Genomic DNA, 19,927 nt, shown 5'->3' with positions numbered 1-19,927 from the left:
GGTTGTATGACCCTTGTAGAAAGTATGGGTTGGACTAGTGACTTCTTTGCTCCAATCCAGCTTTGACATTCTATGGTGAAATGACTCCCTGAAATATCAAAGCACAAGACTCCACAAAAATATTATATATGTGACTAGCATTGTATCAAATAAAATTCAATGAATGCCACCAAGAATCAGAGGAAGTACACCTTTAAGATGTTACTGTTGCTACTTCATCTTCTGACTGGGCTCTACTGAGGCATTTCCAGGGCCTCTGCATACATCTCAGAGACTCAACTCCCATTCTGAGATTGACAGGAAGGAGGGATTGGAGACCATGGTATTTGGGAATTGGGTGAAAAAACTGGGTATGTCTGACTTGTCAAAGATTAGATAAGACAGATGAATAGGGAGCATGGGTGGAGTAGTATACAACCTGTAAAATCACAAAATTTCAAGGAACTGAAGTATAGACAAAGGAGAAAAAGGCAAAGCAGAAAGCATTGCAGTGCATAGCTCATTGCCTGGCACAGGGTGCTTAATAAATATTTATTGACTGACATTGACATTTCAGTGATGGGAGAGCACCTAAGTTGAGGAAGTAGGATAATTACTTTAATCACTTTAAGAACATTCATATGGATGAGAGATTAGAGCAATTGGTAGAAGTGACAAGGATACAAATTTATGAATGAAATAAGAAAAAATTTTCAAATAATTGGACACATCCCTTAATGGAAAGGGCTGCCTTTGGACATGCCTTTGCTTCACCTTCCTTGAATGCTTCAAGAGGCTTGCTGAGCAAGTCAGCTGTGGTGATAGATAGAGGGGATAGAGTACTGGATTCGGATTCAGGAAGACCTGAGTTTGAATCCAGCTTCAGAGACTTACTACCTATGTGATTCTGGGAAAATTCACAGCCTCAGTTTTCTCATCTGTAAAATGGGCATCATAATCATATTTACCTTGCAGGGTTGTTGTAAGGATCAAATGAGATACAATAGGAAAAACCATTTTGCAAACCTTAAAGCACTATATAAATGCCAGGCATGCTGATGATTTAGAGGGAATTTTTGGTGGGATGCAGCTAGTGATCTCTGAGGTCTTTGGTACCTTGAGATACTTTGTTAATATAAAGCAGTCTTTGTAATCCAAATGGTATGTACACAGAACTCTTTACCTAGCTGTAGCCAGCAGGTGTAAATGGCTCTAGCCCAAGGATTTTTAACCTCTTTTATGTCAAAGACCCTTTGGGCAGCCTGGTGAAGACTCTGGAGTCTTATCAGGATGTTTTTAAATATTTAAATAAAACAAAACACACTGGATTACAAATGAAACCAATTATGTTGAAATAAAGTTATAAAAATGTTTTTGAAATACCAAGTCTGTAGACCCCAGGTTAAGAGCATCCTGCTCTGGTTGCTAGTGTACCCATAAGCAGGGGTTACTGCTAGCAGTGTTAGATTGGGTGATTTTGAATGGACGAAGGGTAAAGCTTCCCAACACTAGAGTCCTCCCCTGGTATTTCATCATGACCTAGAGGTGGTCCTGGCTTCTCAAAGACCCAATTGCTGAAACACAAACTCTACCAGATCCTACCCACCGTCATGCACAGGGCTCAGAAGCATGGTGTACATGTCTATTTCACATGACCATCCCAGTGTGATGTATAAAAAGTTCAAGAGACATAGTTTCTGACTAATTGGACATTTTATCAATAACATTAGAACAAAAGGATGGTCATTTGACCATCTCTCTTAGACCAAAGACAAATCATGGAACCCACTCAATGCTTACATGCTGTTGGAAGAGTGGATGTTTCTGAGGGTGGAAATAAACTCTGATTCATTAACAATTAATGAGAGAATGCATATAATAATGAGAGCTGGGCCTGTTGTAATGAGGGTTGTGACTGCTGACTCAGCCTCGGACAAAGGAACTTGTCTGTATTCATATTACCCTGTCTGACAAAAGGGAGAATTTACATATCTCCAGAACTGTTTGAGGAAAATACAGTGGGCTTCCCTAGCAGGATGGGGTCTGAACAAGACTGGGGAGAAAGTTGATCCAATCTCATTATCAGCAATGTTTTTCAGATGCTGGCTTGGCCTAGAATAAGTTTTCAGAAAGAGATAAATCCTGTGTCTCCCCAATATTAACACTTGGTTATTTAATAATCATTTCTTTCATCAGCTAAATTCAGATACCTTCATGACCAAGAGTTTGACCAATAATTATTAGGCAACAGAGACTGTGGCAAAGTGGAAAGAACATGGGATTTGTATTTCAAAACCCTGTGTTTTAGTCTCATGTCCCCTGCTTTCTATCTGTGAGACCTTAAGCAAATCACTTCACTTAATTGGGCCTCAGTTTCCTGATCTATGAAATGAAGATTTTGGATGGATTTCTAAGGTCCTTTTAACTAGGAATCTTATGAACTCCTGAAACTATTTACAAGATAGAGGAGTTACTATTTCCATGTCGGCAGGAAGTATTCACAATGAATGAAATCAAAGATTTGTTGAAGTGGGAAAGGGGTTAAGTTCTACTAAAGGCATTAAGAAGGGAGCAATGCCATTAACACACATATAGAGGGCTTTAAGGTTTGCAAAGCACTATGCTCAAAGTAATCTGCAGAGGTGGGTGGTGCATTTGTTTTACTGCATTGTACTCATGAGCACACATTGTGCTCATTCTGATACAGATATTAAGAGTCTGGGTCAGTTAGGTGGCAACAGTGGATAGAGCACTGGCCCTGAAGTTGGGAGGACCTGAGTTAAAATCGCACTTCAGACACTTACTAGCTGTGTGACCCTAGGCAAGTCATTTAACCTCAATAGCCTTAAACCTCTGGGGTCATCTCCAGTCTTCATGATATATATCTTGCCACTAGACCCAAATGGCTCTGGAAGAGAGAGTGAGGCTGGTGACTCTGCACAGCCCTCCCTCACTTAAATCCAAATCCACTGCAAGTCGTGATATCTGTCATGGTCCTCTTTGAGAATGAAGGACAAACAATAAAAAGTAAGAGTCTAAAGTAGAATTTAAACCCAGGTCTGTTGAGTACGAGGTCACCACTCTATTTGTTGAGCCAGTTACTAGGAAATTAGCTGGATGTAGGGAAAGCAGCAATTTTGATTCAAGCACAACTGGAGGACTTCCCATCTTTCCAGTATTCCTAAATGAAGCTCTAAGGTAGCAGCTAGGTGGCAAACTAGGTAGAGCACTGGCCATGGAATCAGGAAGATTTATCTTCATGAGTTTGAATCCAGTGTCAGACACTTTCTAGCTATGTGAGCTTGGATAAGTCACTTCACCCTGTTAGCCTCGGTTCCTCCTCAATAAAATGACCTGGAGAAGGAAATGGCAAACCACTCCAGTATCTCTGCCCAGAAAACCCCAAATGGAGTCACAGAGAGTTGAATTGAGCAACAACAAGGTAATTTCTATGGGTCCAGGGCTAATAGCAAGGAGCGTGATAGGAACTGAATTCTCTTGGCCCAACCTTGAAAATCAGCAGGCTGGAGAGAGTAGCTGTTAAGACATCATCATGAACAACAACAACAAGCAACAATAATTTAGTAGCATTTACATAGTGCTTTAGGTATATAGGCTGAAGCAAAGAAGTTTCAAAAGAGATTTACTTGATCAAAGGGTTTTTGGTGGATGACTGGGTGAAACTTTCACTGACTCACAAGAGAACTAGAATTATCCTGAGGCTATGGGACAGAGGCCACAAAAAGAGCTGAGATCACTCTCCTATTGAGAAAAGACTAACTTCAGCAACAATGTACCAACAAGAGGGTACAATGAGAATCAGCTGATGGTAGTCAATTAGCAGAGAACAAGGAGCAGAGAACTACTAAATGGCAGCAGGATGCTGAAAATAAGCTAGCATATGCTACCACCAGCGCCCAGCTCATGAAGGGAGGGAATAATTATTTATTAAGCACCTACTATGTGCCAGGCTCTGGGCTAAGCACTGTACAAATATTATTTCATCTGATATGGGATGAAGAAAGCAGCCTAGAAGGTGACATTACCAGACGAGGTGATGGCATCTGTGATGAGACTTCAGAGGTAGAAATGGTTTCTCTGGACATGGTCCTTAGGACATGAATTGCCCCAATTGCACATATTCCCTCTCCCGAATTGAGAACCTATGGGGGGGGCAGCTAGGTGGCACAGTGGATAGAGCACTGGCCCTGGAGTCAGGAGTACCTGAGTTCAAATCTGACCTCAGACATTTAACACTTACTAGCTGTGTGACCCTGGGCAAGTCACAACCCCAATTGCCTCACTTAAAAAAAAAAAAAGAGAACCTATGGGGAAGTATGTCTACTTATGTAGTGATGGGCTAATGTCCTTGTTATATATATATATATATATATATATATATATATATATATATATATATATATATATATATATACACACACAGTTTAATTAGGCGACTCTTGCTTTGAGTTAATATGCCTGCTAAACCATTAGTGGGGGCACCTGAGCTGTGGTTTTGAATACCTACAGACTCAAAGCATACTTTGAGCCTGCCATAACTTTCAGGGGCTCGTGTTTAAGGGAGAACCAGGCTACGCATTATAATTTTGACAATAAGGGTTGGGAAGATGATTTTTATTTAAGGGGAGATAAAAACTCTTAGGATATGCTCACCTTAGGTTGCATTTCCAAAGAAATGTAAGTTGGAGAGGCCCTTCACACAAATGTGAGGTGATCCCAACCTTATTATCCCACTGGGTCTTCCTCTGGGAACTGACTACATTTCTCCCCTGGTGCCCCCTCTACTTCTTGCCCCCAATTGAGCTTTTGTTATCAAAGTTTCTTTGTGAAAAATTTAAAGCTGGTATTTAGGAGTATTGGGATGGCTACTCACAGACCTCTTGCCCCCGCTTTTTTTAGTAAGTCTGTTTTAAAAGGAAGTTGACCACCCTTGGACTAAATTACCTTTAAGAATAATTCATTCCACAAATGTTTATTATGTATTTACTGATACTAAGAGCTATGCTAGGCACCAGGGAGACACAGAGTTTATATGAAAAATGTCCCCTGCCCTCAAGAGGCTTATAGTCTAGGTTGGAGATTAGACACAAATATGGAAGAATGCAGGGTATATCACAGGTTGGCTTTGGGGTCAGTGGAATGTCCAGTTTGGATGAAGCATGGAGTTTGTGGAAAATCTATGATAAGAGTTTTCCACAAAATCTCAAAAGTTCATTGGATCATAGATTTAGAGTTGGGAAGAACATTATACTGAGTCTTTTTTTTTCTTTTTGGGGCAATAAGGGTTAAGTGACTTGCCCAGGGTCACACAGCTAGTAAGTGTCAAGTTTCTGAGGCTAGATTTGAACTCAGGCCCTCCTGAATCCAGGGCCAGTGCTTTATCCACTGTGCCACATAGCTGCTCCTGATTATATAGAGTCTTTTTTTTTTTGCGGGGCAATGGGAGTTAAGTGACTTTCCCAGGGTCACACAATAGTAAGTGTCAAGTGTCTGAGTCCGGATTTGAACTCAGGTCCTCCTGAATCCAGGGCCAGCACTTTATCCACTGTGCCACCTAGCTGCCCCGGTTCTATAGAGTCTTAAAGGAAGTTAAGTAGTCTAAGAGTCAGAGGTTGGGAGGGAGAGCATTCCAGGTATGGGGAGAAGCCAGTGCAAAGACACAGACATGGAGTGATGTAAGAACAGCAAGTCAACCAGAATGACTGGATTGTGTAGGGGAGTAGAATGTAATGTTATGGCAGCTACATGGTACAGTGGGTAGAGTGGTAGATTTGGAGTCAGAAAGACCTGAGTTCAAATTTGACTTCAGACACTGACTATGTGACCCTACACAAGTCACTTGACCCTGTTTGCCTCAGTTTCCTCATCTGTAAAATGAGCTGGAAAAGGAAATGGCAAACCACTCCAGTATCTTTGCCAAGAAAACCCCAAATGGGGGCATGAAGAGTTGGACATGACTGAAAAATGACTCAACGATGAGAAGAATATAAGAAGATTGGAAAGGTAAGTAAGGGCCAGAGTATGAAAAGCTTGTCGATGTCAAAGAACCTTATGTCTGATCCTAGAAGTAGTAAGGAGCCACTGAACTGAACTTCAGGGAGGGTCAGACCCATACTTAAGAAGAAACATATTGGCAGCTGAATGGTGGCTAGACTGGAGTGGGGAGAGACTGGAAGTTGGGAGACCACTTAGAATGCTATTGTAATAGTCCAGGCAAGAGGAGATGTTGGGCCTGCTGGTAATTGTGTCTATGTGGCTGGGGACTCTTGGGAAATATGTCACAGAGAAAGAAATAATGTTTTGATGATTGACTAGACTGTGATCAGTAGAGGGGAGTTGAAGATGTCATTGAGGTTTCAAACCTGGGAGACTGGAAATATTGTGGTCCTATTGAGAATAACAGGGAAGTTCAGAAGGAAGAAAGGTTTGTGAGGAAAAATGAGTTCTGTTTTGGACATATGGAGTTTGAGATCCCTCTAGATATCCAGTTCAAAATATGCAACAGGGGGGCAGCTAGGTGGCACAGTAGATAAAGCACTGGCCTTGGATTCAGGAGGACCTGAGTTCAAATCCAGCCTCAGACACTTGACACTTACTAGCTGTGTGACCCTGGGCAAGTCACTTAACCCTCATTGCCCTGCAAAAAAAAGAAAGAAAGAAAGAAAGAAGGAAAGAAAGAAAGAGAAAGAAAGAAAGAAAAAGAAAAAAGAAAAGGAGAAATATGCAACAGGAAATTGGTAATGTTGGACTAGCTCCAGAGAGACGAAACAGATGGACAAAAAGATGTAAAAATGATCCACGGGGAGATAGCAATTGAACCCATGGGAGCTGATGAGATCACTGAGAGAATATAGAGAAAAAAGAGGAGAGAGTCCAGAAAAGAGTCTTCTGGGATCTCCCTAGTTAGTAAGCATGGCATGGATGAAGAACCAGCAAAGGAAGATGAAGAGAGGTGATTGGATAGGAGAGAGTAGAGAGGTCTGACAACCCAGAGAGGAAAGAGTATCCAGGAGAAAGTGATTGACAGTGTCAAATGATGCAGAGAAGTGCTGAAGGATAAAAACTTCGCAAAGACCGATAGATTTGACAATGAAAACATCATTCACTTTAGAGAGCGCAGAATGTTGAGGTCTGAAGGCAGGTTACAGAGGGTCTATATTATTTGTTTATTCTATTTATTTATTCTAAATTTGATGAATATCAAATAAGATGAGCATTTCCACATATATTATAAGAGGATTGTATAGATGGTCAGAGTCATTCAGGACTGGATTTGGCAAGGCATGAACAGCAACAGGGCAAGGGAGCATAGGATTCCAGAGGAGAAGATAGTGTTGAGCTGAATTGTTCACCAAGGGGTCAAGACTGGGGAGATAGGCTAGAGCACAGGAAGAGGGTGTGGGCTAGTACTAAGGGATGGAGAGATTGGAAGTCATGAAGAGGTTGAAGTTCAGGAGGACTCAGCCATAGAGAGACATGGAGAGATAAAGATTATGATCATTCAGTCAACAAGCAGTCATTAAGTACTTACTATGTGTTAGGCACTCATAAAGGAAATTCCAAGTTAGTATAACTGGGGGAAGAACATGTATGTTGAAGTCTCCTAGAATTGGTGAAGGAGTTGGGGTGGAGAGGAGGACTGAGGTAGGCACTTTAATAAAGGGAATCCAAGTCAATAGATAACAGTTACCAGAATTGGGCATGAGTGACAAATTTGGGTTGATGAACCTCTAAAGAGGAGAGGGGCTGCTGGTGATGGTGGTAAAGGGAGAGTCTGGAAGTGGCAATGGAGCAAGTAATATTCAGATACTCCCCAACCCCCCAGGAGGGTGAATTGAGGGCTAGGAGTGGAAGTGCAATGAGTCCTAGAAAGGGTGCCTTGGGATGCTAGGTCATCAGGAAAGAGCTGTGTCTCAGTGAGCGACAAAAGGTGGAAGGAGAAAGGAAGAGATTGATGATGAAAGGAAATTTGTTAGTTACGGATCAGGTTTGGTGGAATAAGTAGATCTGAAGTGGGGCACCCGAGGGATGGGATTAAGAGGGATGGGAATGAAATGACAAACAGCTGAGGTTGGGGAGGAGGGTTGTTCTTTGGTAGCCCTGGGGTTGAAAATGACAGTGATGGGGAGAGTAGAAAGAGATGAGCAGATGAGTCCAAGCAGAGGAAGAGTCAAGTTTCCCTGATGAAGGCAGGTGATTTGACAGTTCATAGTTGACCCGCTGGATTTTTAAGAGCTTTCAATGACCCAATCTGTTGTGCTGCTGTGTGTGTTCAGAAGCCTGTCTTGTGGCAGGTATGGGCAGGAGGGTGCATGTTTCTGGCTAGGAGACTGACTGCTGTGTTCCACTGTGCCAAAGGAATCCCTGAGCATCATGAGGCTTTAAGCTTTAGATCCAGAAGGGAACTTAGAGGTCGTCTAGTTTAACCCACTTAGGGCAATGAAGTGGTATAATGGATAGAGTGGCCTGGAGTCAAGGAGACTACTCTTCCAGAGTTCAAATCCAGTCTTAGACACGTATTGGCTGTGTGACCCTGGGCAAGTCACTTCATCCTTTATGCCTCAGTTTCCTCATCTTTAAAACTGAGCTGGAGAAGAAAATGGCAAACCATTTTCTTTGTCAAGAAAACCCCAAAAGGAGTCACAAAGAGTCGGACATGACTGAAAAATAACTAAACAACAACAACAACAATCCAAACCCCATCTGTTACAGATGAGAAAGCTGAGGTCCAGTGAGGTTGGTAAATGACCAACTCAAAGTCATACAGCCAACAAGCAACATGAACTGCCATCCTCTCGCTCCAGCTCCAGCCATCTTTCCAGTGTACCATACTGAGTTGTCTAGTCCAACGAGAGCAGGGATCTTCCTCTAAGAATATTTCTGACAAGGGGTCATTCAATCTTCACATAAAAGTCTCTGGGGTGGGGGTGGACATAGCATAGTGATAGATGCTACACTTTAAGTCAGCATGATCTGGATTTCAAACTTGATGAGCTGCAGGACCCTGGGTCAGCCTTTAACCACCCTTAGGCTGTTTCCTCATCTATAAAATGGGAATAATAAAAGCCCCAACCTTACAGGGTAGTTGTGAGGATCAAATGAAATAACAGATGTAAAGTGCTTGACAAACTTTAAAGCCTCATATAAATGTCAACTCTTTTCTCCCTCCTTTCCTTGGTCATTCTTCCTCTCCTCCCTTTGTTTCCTCCTTCTCTCCCTTTTCACTCAACCCCCATGGTACTGTCTACATTCCAAACAACTGAAAGGGGCTACTAGACTAAAAACCAGTGAGACCAGGCAGTGAAATGCAAAGCTCTTTGATGGCCAATGAAACACACCCTTATTTTCAATCTGCAGGAGCCAGCCAGCCTTTCCTTTGGTTAGCCAGGAGATGGCAGTATCGGACTGAGAGTAAAGGAAAGTTTCTGGGCTGGCACTTGATCAAGCAGCCTGAGTGGGTTCAAAAGATACAGGGCATCATTGTTTCTCTGTCTCTGCCCATGAGCTTCAGATGGTGTCATCGTCCTATTCCACACAGAGGTTCACAATTGGGAAAACGCCAGAGGGGTCACTGACCTGCCTTCCACCATGGAGAAAGACCGTGAAATTTAAACAAATCTAGAAATTACTGACTCTAGTTTGCTGACATTGCTACTGTTTGTGCGGTAATGATTTGATTCAGGTCAATTCAACCCATCTTTATTAAAAGTCCGCCATGCTCCAGGTGTGGTGCTAGGTGCTGGGGATGCACAGACAGCCCCTGCCCTTAAGGAATTTACTTTCTGCTGAGGAATGACATGTCCTATGATGAATAAATGCCAGGTAATTTGAGACGAACCTTAACAGTTGTGAGAGTCTTTGTGTGCCGGGAAGTCAGGGAAGATTTCACAGAGGAGGTGACATTTGAGTTGGTGATATGTGTGGGACAATGAGGGTTAAGTGACTTGCTCAGGGTCACACAGCTAGTAAGTGTCAAGTGCCTGGGACTAGATTTGAACTCAGGTCCTCCAAAATCCAGGGCCCGTGCTCAATCTACTGCTCCACCTAGCTGCCCCCAACTCTTAAAGGATAATAAAGATTCTGGCCTAGGCCCTGCTTTCTATCCTCAAGTTGACTGAGGATATATTCCAAAGAAAAACTTGTGTTATTAGAAATTTAATGAACAGAGACTGAAACAACATATTATGATATATTCTAGGATCCCACAAAATGAGGCAATGTGGCACATTGGGAAAGACACTGTATTTAGACTCAGAATTTGGGTTCAGATCTAACCCCTGACACTTTCTCCTTGTGTGACCTTAGGCAAGTCACTTCATCTTTTTGGACTGTTTCCTCATCAGTAAAACCAAGGGGTTGGATTAGGTGGCTCCTGAGGGTCTTTCTAGTTCTTTTTTTTTTTTTTTTAAGGGAGGCAATTGGGGTTAAGCGCCTTGCCCAGGGTCACACAGCTAGTAAGTGTTAAGTGTCTGAGGTCGGATTTGAACTCAGGTACTCCTGAATCCAGGGTCGGTGCTCTATCCACTGTGCCATCTAGCTGCCCGGGTCTTTCTAGTTCTAAATCTATAATGACATGATTTTTGCACAAAACCTATTAAAATGTGGTGGGGAAAATCATCTACATTTTTGGGAGATTGGGGAGGCCAAAGGAAGAGATCAGGCTAGGAGAAAGAGGAGCTAGATGGGAACCAGAACTAAGTTTAGGCAGGGAAAAGAATGCTATGTCAGCAGGCAGAAAGAGGGGAGAAGTTGGAGGAAGGTGATCTGTTGGGATTGTGCTAAGGCAAAACAGGAAAAACCAAGTGGATGAAGAATGATTCTTATCCACATTATGACATAATCTTGGAGATAAAACCAAGAGAATTGGGCCACTGGTACCGTATATTTTAGAGGGACTACTCCTCCAAAATCTAGTAAAGACTCCTGTAGAGGTGTCCTCTTCATTACATCGAGGATCTGTGAATTTTATTTTATTTTTTATTTTCGGTGTGAGTACTTCGTCTGCTGATGAAGCTCAACCCCCACCCCCAAAGGTCTTTGAGAATTTATATGGCCCCCGGATTTGTCCCTTGTAGTCACTATTTTGAGGAGCCCCCCAGAGCTTAGGCTGATTCTTGGACAATAAAAATACAATCAGTTGTTAGGACTTTCTAGCTTGGTTGGGTCTGCCAGAGCTCAAAGTCATGGGTTTTGAAACTCAAGGCCACCTCCATTATACCAGAGGCACCAGAGGAAGCTTTAGCAGTAAAAGGACAAAAATGCAAGGTCCGAGAGAGCAGAAATCATTTCAGTCCTTGTCTTTGCATTCCCAAGGATTAGTACAGTGTTTGGCACAGAGAAAATGCCTAAGAAATACTTTTTGATTAATTGGCTGAAAAAAGGGCAAGAAGGACTCTTGAGAGAATGACTTTAATACAGCACAGGGGACAAAAAGCCATTCTGCTGGGAGTCCAGAGAGGAGGTGGTAGGTGTCATGGTCCAATGTAAGGAATACCAGCTCTGGAGTCAAAGCTCTCAGGTCAAAATCCTGACCCTTCCATTTGTTACTTGTGAGATCTTGAGTGAGTCCCTTAACTTTTCTTGGCCTCAGTTTCCTCATTTGTATAATGAGGATTGGACTAGGTGACTTCTGAGATTTCTTCCAGCTATCTATGAGTCTGTGAGGAAGAATGATAAATAGCTTCAATAACTTTGTCCATCTGGCCATTAGTACATCCATTCTGGATAAATGAAGCTTCTTCATAACTGCTATATTATACTTTCATGCCAAGTTTGTGATTTGCTTCCCAAACTTCTCATTTATTTTTCTTCTTCCAGTTGAATGGACTTTTATGTCTTTTCAACAACATCAATTCTATTTTTTTCTTCTTACTAGTGATCCTTTCCCAAAAGATTTCCACTGTTTTCTCCCTTAGGTTTTTGGATTCCTCACATGGGTATAGATCCTTAATATATAATGCTATTCCACTGACCCTATCCTTTTTTTTTAAACATCTAATATTTTTCTTAACTTTTTGTGTGTGTTGCACCCCTGTGGATCCCTCCTCAGAACAATATTTTCAAATTCACAAAATAAAAACTACAGAATTGCAAAGGAAACCAGTTATATTGAAACATATTTATTGAAATATTAAAGAAACCAATTTAATGGATACCGGGTTAAGAACTCCTGTACAGGAGTGGCGAATGTAACAAAAAAGGAAAATTTTGGATATTGGAGGGGATGTGGAAAAACTGGGAAGTTAATCTACTGTTGGTGGAGTTGTGAAAAGATCCAACCATTCTAGAGAGCAATTTGGAATTATGCCTAAGGGCTATAGAACTGTGCATACCCTTTGATCCAGCAATACCACTGCTAGGTTTATAAACCCCCAAAAGGAAAAAGACCTATTTGTACAAAAATATTTATTGCAGCTCTTTTGTTGTGGCTAAGATCTGGAAATCAAAGGAATGCACATTCTTTGGGGGATGGCTAAACAAGCTATGGTATATGATGTTGATGAAATATTATTGTGCTATAAGAAACGACAAGCAGGATGACTTCAGAAAGGCCTGGAAAGACTTGTATGAACTGATGTATAGTGAAGTAAGAAGAACCAAGAGAACATTGTGCATAGAGACAACAATATTGTTTGATGAAGAACTGTGAACGATTTAACTATTCTCAACAATACAGTGATCCAAGACAATCCCAAAGGACTATTGATAAAGCATACAATGCACCTCCAAAGAAAGAACTGATATTGATGGAACACAGACTGAATCATGCTATTTTCCACTTTCTTTCTGTTTTTCTTTTATTCAAGTTTTCTTGTACAAAATGACTAATATGGTAATACTTTGTATAATCATATGTTTAGCCCATATCTGATTGCTTACACCCCCCCCCCCAGGGGTGGAGAGGAGGATAGGGAAGGAGGGATAAAAATGGAATTCAAAAATGTAAATAAAAATGTTTATTATTAAGTTTTTTTTTTTTTGGTGGGGCAATGGGGGTTAGGTGACTTGCCTAGGGTCACATAGCTAGTAAGTGTCAAGTGTCTGAGGCTGGATTTGAACTCAGGTACTCCTGAATCCAGGGCTGGTGCTTTAACCACTGCGCCATCTAGCTGCCCCCCTATTATTAAAATTTTTTTCAAAAAGGAAAAAAACTGTATAGGAAACCTTTCCTTATCTCCCCTCCTTAGAGCCTTTCCTCCCATTTCCTTTGAATTTATTTGGTATATGCATTGTGTAACCACTAGGTGTCACTGTACATAGCATGGTCTGGAGGCCAGCACTTGTCTCTCCCCTCCCTTCTGGTTTTCACTCAAATCCAATTCACAAGCAAGCCAAGACATTACCCTCCTGATGTCATTGGTCCAAACAACCCAGTAAAAGGCCTGAGGAGCCCAGGTTCAGGCTCCTACTTGTGCTCCAGGTTATACAAGCTCGGTCTTCTAAGGGAAAGAAAGCGAACCCCCAAGTTCAGGTTGAAGATTTGGCTTATTGAGGGAGTTACAGAACTCAACAATAGCTTATCAAGTCCCGGGGCACCCAGACCTCCGGCCTGGGAGTGGGAATTTACAGCTAGTTAGCTCCCCAGCCAGACATGCCCCTTGCCCTCTCACAGTCTCCTGCAAGGGCACACATGCTAGGACACATATCTTGGCTCCCAAATTTTTATAGAGAAAGAGAAAACAGCTCAGCACTTAACAAGGAAACAATCAGCAGTGAATGCCTGCTAATGAACAAGCAAGTGGAAGGGAGATGAGCTTCAGCCACACAGGCGGGCTGCCAGGAGGGCAATCTCGGAACCTCTCTATAATCACTTCTTCACCCCGCGGATCTGGGAAAGGAAACAGCTGGGCTGGTCCTGTAACAACTGCAGCTGCCACTTCGGGGCTCTCAGTGTCCCTTCTGTCATCTCTGCAGCTGCTCCCTGCCCTTCTCCACTTCTGCCCTTCCCAAATCTTATACACTCCAGTCCCCAAGGGGTGGGACAGTTCTTTTGAGATTCAAACTACATTTCATTCAGTGTCTAGAGCCTTGATCTGTTTCTAGGCTGCTACACTTGTATAATTGTATATGTATATTGCACATGTATGTGTGTAGATGCACACACACACATAAACACATATGCATGTATCTATGTATATACACAAGAGACATACATATATGTGTATGAATTTGTTTTTGTTCTGTCATTTTCAGTCAGGTACAACTCTTTGTGACCCCATTTGGGGTTTTCTTGGCAAAGATACTGGAGTGATTTGCCACTTCCTTCTGTAGCTCATTTTATTGAGGAAACTGAGGTCAACAGGGTTAAGTGACTTGTTCGGGGTCACATAGCTAGTGTCTGGGGCTGGATTTGAACTCTGGTCTTCCTGACTTCAGGCCTGACTCTCTGTTTTCTCTCCTCGCTCCTTTCTCCTCTCTCTCTCTGTCTCTCTCTCTTTTGTCCCAAAGTCCATTGGTTTGGGCCTCTATTGGTAGAGTTGAGTGCCCTTGAGAGTCCAGGAAGGGGACTGGCTAAGAATTGTTTCTGGACAGCGTCATGCCATCCCTCACACAGGGCAACATTCATCTCCACCAATAAGGAGTCTCATACCAATGGGCTTTGGGACAAGCATTATATTGTTTTTTTCTTATAGAATGTTAGCTCCTTAAGGGCAGGAAATGTTTTAATTTTATTTTTGTATCCTCATCCCCTAACACCCTACTGTCCCACAGTACACACTTAATAAATGAGGACTAATCGATCAATCAATCCTGCTTTCTCTGTTCCTTTAGACTAAGGTTTCACTTTCATGCCAGGTTTTTTTTTTTTTTTTTTTTTTTTTTTGCGGGGCAATAGGAGTTAAGTGACTTGCCCAGGGTCACACAGCTAGCAAGTGTCAAGTGTCAGAGGTCGGACTTGAACTCAGGTACTCCTGAATCCAGGGCCAGTGCTTTATCCACTGCGTCATCCAGCTGCCCCTTTCATGCCAGTTTTAACTGCTGCATGATGGAGTGGGCAGAGATAGGGCATCAATTTGTTAAGGAATTTTCTGGGCCAAAGAGATCTGGTAGAAACTGAAAGTCTGCCCAGTAAACCCTAAGGGTAAGGGGGATGTGCCCCTGTCCTCCTGCCTCTTCAATTTCTGACCTAATCAGTAACAATTCTAGAGAAAAGTAGAGATCAAAGTATGAGCAAGACACAGACTTAATCTTTCTAGGATCCTGGCTTCAAATGAATCATCTCCAGCTTCAGAAGCTCTTGGGAAATGACTGGGATTCTAGGAATTTTTGTTAAGAATTCCAGCCATCCCCAGAGAAACTTCTAGGTACGCTAGGTGATGCTAACATAATTGTATCCCTCCCTGCTCCCGCCAAGGTAGGGCCTTGGGGATATGAAAGGTACATGTTTTATGAAGAATTACAAAGAATTCAGGGTTGAGAACTGCCTTGTAGAAGGACAGGATTATTTGTAAATGGGTATATGGGAGTTGAATACCCTGATGAGTTTTTTCAAGTACCACACTGATTCATCATGAGATGACATTCCAAAGTCAATTTCTGACCTAACTTTGCAAGAATAACTTTAAGGGTGGATTCTTTTTAGAAACTAATCTATTTCCCAAATATGGGCAAACCGACCCAGAAATGTCATTATCTATCGCTTTTCCTACCCCCGACTTTGCTATGGAAATTTGCCAGTCTGTCATTCCTGATCTCTGGGTGACAACACGATTTCGATTTGCTTTCTCCCTAGCTGTGAAAAATGACCATCAGTCATGGAGATTGATGCCTCTTAAGCAGCTCATTTCTTACATGTGCTAATACATCTCCACCGACTTGGAGTCCTCCATCTCTGAATCATTCTTTGTGTCCCTCTCCCCACTTCCTTTTTAAGGTTCATTAGAAAACCCCCTTCCAACCATTTCCCCCAATATTGTCTCCATAAAGCATCCCGACCACCACTTCCTGCTTTGCATTTTCAAGTTTGAGTTGGCTCTTTCCCCCCCTTATTCAACAATCACTTGTTTTGTTTTCTTTTTGTTTGTTTTTTGGTGAGGCAATTGGGGTTAAGTGACTTGCCCAAGGTCACACAGCTAGTAAGTGTTAAGTGTCTGAGGCTGGATTTGAACTCAGGTACTCCTGAATCCAAGGCCGGTGCTCTATCCACTGCGCCACCTAGCTGCCCCCAACAATCACTCGTTGAATAACAAGTTATTTCCCTAGTGCTCCACTGAAGCTCTCTTCTGACGAAGCCTTTTCCTGAGAGCAGTGACCCAGCTTCGAGGTCATGTCAATGTATCAGGCTGGTCCCGCTTGGAGTATATCAGTCAAGGGACAGCGTGTCTGCACTACAAAGACCAGCCTAGCTAAGTTCAGAGAGGCTCCCGAAGAAAGGCTCGAACTGAGTGTTTGGGTCGCTGCAAATGAGGATACCAGAAGAAAGAACGTTGGAGTTGGGGGTTAAAAATCCCATTGTACTACGTCCTGGGTGGTCCCTAACAAGTCACTTCACTTATTTTGTTCTCAGTTCCCCTTCTTCAAAATGAGGACACATGTTAATCCTGGGCTCACAAAATTTCAGCAAACTCTAATCTGGGGGTTCTTAGTTTTTTGGGTGTGTCCTGGATTCCTTGGTAATCTGATGAAATCTCCGGACTCTTTTTGAATGCATAAAATAAAATATGAAAGGAAACCAATTATATTGAAACACAGTTATCAAAAAATATTAACTCCTCCCCTCCCCCAACAAGTTTATGGATCCTGGGTTAAGGCCCTTTGTTCTGGGATCAATTATAATCTCCTTAGTCTGGTATTCAAAGGCCTACCTTGAGTGCTTCAACCCTATCTTTCTGCCACATTTCTCCTCTCTACCACCATTTCATGACTCAGTCTCTGGACTTCTCCACCTTCTCCTAGCTTTACTTCCTTCCTGACATAGCCCATTTTCCAGCCCCTCCCCCCCTTTTATTTTTGGCAGGGCAATGAGGGTTAAGTGATTTGCCCAGGGTCACACAACTAGTAAGTGTCAAGTGTCTGAGGCTGGATTTGAACTCAGGTCCTCCTAAATCCTGGGCTGGTGCTCTTATCCACTGTGCCACCTAGCTGCCACTTCCAGTCCCCTTTTATGAGTTGTTTGCCCCCATGAGAATGTGAGGTTATTGTGCCTGGATTCCTAGTACCTAGCATGGTTCCTGGTAAGCACTTAATAAATGGTTGAGACCCATTGATTGATTGTTTTATTATTTTGGAAGGTCATACAATGGAGTGAATTAGTAAGTGCTTAATAAATGCTGTATTTATGTATCTGTCTACTTACTATCTACCTATCTTATCACCTAACACTGATCTGTCTTCATGCACTGCACTTTTGAGCCATGTTGGTTAGCTTGATACTCTATCTCCTCATTTCTGTCTGTCACCATCTCTATCTTTCTTCAAGTTAATTGAAGATCCACCAAGAAAGCCTCTGATTCCCTCATCTGGAGGTTGTCTTCCCTCCTCAAATTATTTTGCATGACAATCATCTGTGCCCATGTTCTACCCTCCTAGGATAATGTAAGCTCTAGAGGAAAGAGGCTTTGTCATTTTTATCTTCATTTTGACCACAGTGCCCTGTGCAATACTTGGTGCATAGTAGGCCCTTGATAAGTATTTGTTGAATTGAGTGAAATCAGTAAGGTAGGCCTTTTCTGCTTGGCCCAACAGGGCAGAACTAGGAGCACTGGAAGGAAGGGTTAGGTTTGATTGGCAGAAAACTTCCTCATCCATCTAGATCCTAGCTTCTTCTTCTTCTTCTTCTTTTTTTTTTTTAGTGAGGCAATTGGGGTCAAGTGACTTGCCCAGGGTCACACAGCTAGTAAGTGTTAAGTTTCTGAGGCTGAATTTGAACTCAGGTACTCCTGACTCCAGGGCCAGTGCTCTATCCACTGTGCCATCTAGCTGCCCTGTCAGCTTTCTTTTTTGAACTAGATACCTCTGAGGTTCCTTCTAACTCCAAAATTCTGTGATTCAGTAAGTTTCCCCAGAGCTGTTTGTCACAGGTGCCAACTGGCCTCCATTGGCCAATGTGACCAGAGCCAGCATATGCTCTGGTTCTGCCATACCTGCCTGGGTTTCCCTTGGGAAACTGGCCAAGTCTAGTCCTCCTAGAGGTTGGCTTGGATAAGCCTTATTCCCTTTGACCACTGGAAGGGTCTTTTTTTAGGGGTAGGGATTATTTGTCCCTGTCTTCCTAGCATGATGCTGGTTGGCACCTAGTAGGTCCTAAATAAGTGTGTGAATATACATATATGCATGCATGCATACATATGCTTGTATATTCCATTTTGAAGACCTCACCTGCCCGGGACTCAGTTTCTTCGCCTGTAAAATGAAAGGCTTAGAATAGATGACCTCTAAGGTCCCTTCAGGTTCTCTATCTAAAAGGTTACCTTAGGTACTTGCTTTTCCCTGCCTGGGCCTCAGTATCCTCACTTGGCACATTAGGTGATTTCTATTGTTGAACTGGCACTTCCTCCTTCCTATTCTTATGCCTGGCCAGGCTCGTAAGGGTTGAAATCGCATTTTAGAAGGAAAAGGAGACGCTAAAATACGAAGCTCCCGCTCCACCCGCAGCGAGCAGGGTTCGAACCTGCGCGGGGAGACCCCATTGGATTTCAAGTCCAACGCCTTAACCACTCGGCCATCGCTGCTGTCGAGAAAGAGGGCGGGCGGGGACTCCTTAGAGCACTTGCCAATGCGGACGCACGCCGCCGGTCGTGGGGCGGGGCCTTCACGTCTCTAAGGAGAGTGGCCGGAAAAGCGAGGCGCCTGCGCGCGAGGTGACGTCACCCAGACAAGGCTCCTGGGCGGGGCTCAGGGCTCCCGGGGTATCGTACTGGAGGGGGAAAGGGGTGTGGCCTGGTCTTTGCGCTATTTGGATTTTTTTTTATGACCCGCCCGAGAGTCCCCAGAAGGCTGAGCGAAGGTTGTGAAACTGAAGGCTCCTCTGTTCCTTTGGGACTTGGCCCCGCCCACTCGAGAATTCCTGCGGCGTCTCCCGCAGAGAACCCCCGCGAGCGGGCCGCTGTTTGAGGACCCCGGGGTCACAACGCAGAGGCCTGGGAAAGGGGGAGGCTCTCCCCTAGGTCATACAGGAACCGAAGCGAATTCGAACCCAGAACCCTGATTCTGCAATCAGCTCTGCTTCCAGGAGAAAATCCTGCCCCTCTCCCCCTTTCCCCTTCCTCACGTCCCCCTCCCCTACTCTACTCCCCCCTCTCCCCCTCCTCTCTTTCCTCTTCCCATTTCCCTCCCTCCCCTTCTTTCCCCGCTCCTCCCCTTCCTTTTTCCCCCTCCTTAATCCTCCGTTTATCTCACCTGTCCATCTCCTCTCCCCTCCTCAAAATCAGGTTCAGATCAACCATCATTTCAGAGTTCTAGGGGCTGTGAATATAAAGAGGGGGGGAGATGGTGCAAGCTTCCCTTGATCAATCCCCCCCCCCCCCCCAGCTTCCTTGTGAAGGTAAGGCGGAGGTGACAGAAGCAATGAACCAAGGCCCTACATTGAATTCAGAGAAGTGTCAACACGATGACTCCTTTAGCACGAGTGACCAAGTCGAGTTTGTGGCAGTAGAGGGTGGGCAGCCCCTGGCTGCAAGCAGGATGGAGGGCCCCAGGTGGTCCTGTAAAAACCAACCAAATCAGGGCCTGGTAGTGGAGAAGAGGGGCCAGCCATGAAAGACCCCGTTTTTAAAAATAAAAGTATTTTATTATTTTCCAGTTACATGCAGAGATAGTTTTCAACATTTGTTTTTATAAGATTTCTAGTTTCAAATTTTTCTCCCTCCCTCTCCCCTCCCCAAGACAGCAAGCAACCAGACATTGGTTATATATGTACAATCACAATAAACATATTTCTGCATTAGTCATGCTGTGAAAGAAGAATCAGAGCAAAAAGGAAAAACCT

The 19,927-nt window shown here is 43.3% G+C and overlaps 1 non-coding gene across 1 annotated transcript; it reads right to left on the bottom strand.

Annotated features, from left to right (window-relative positions):
- Positions 1-18,589: 18,589 nt before the first annotated feature.
- On the bottom strand, positions 18,590-18,671 carry TRNAS-UGA. The gene has a single exon. It is a non-coding gene; the product is annotated as a tRNA-Ser (tRNA).
- Positions 18,672-19,927: the final 1,256 nt, after the last annotated feature.

Source organism: Dromiciops gliroides, chromosome 2, assembly GCF_019393635.1.
Source record: "Dromiciops gliroides isolate mDroGli1 chromosome 2, mDroGli1.pri, whole genome shotgun sequence".
NCBI classification, from domain to species: domain Eukaryota; kingdom Metazoa; phylum Chordata; class Mammalia; order Microbiotheria; family Microbiotheriidae; genus Dromiciops; species Dromiciops gliroides.
This window is presented reverse-complemented; position numbering and strand designations above follow the sequence as displayed.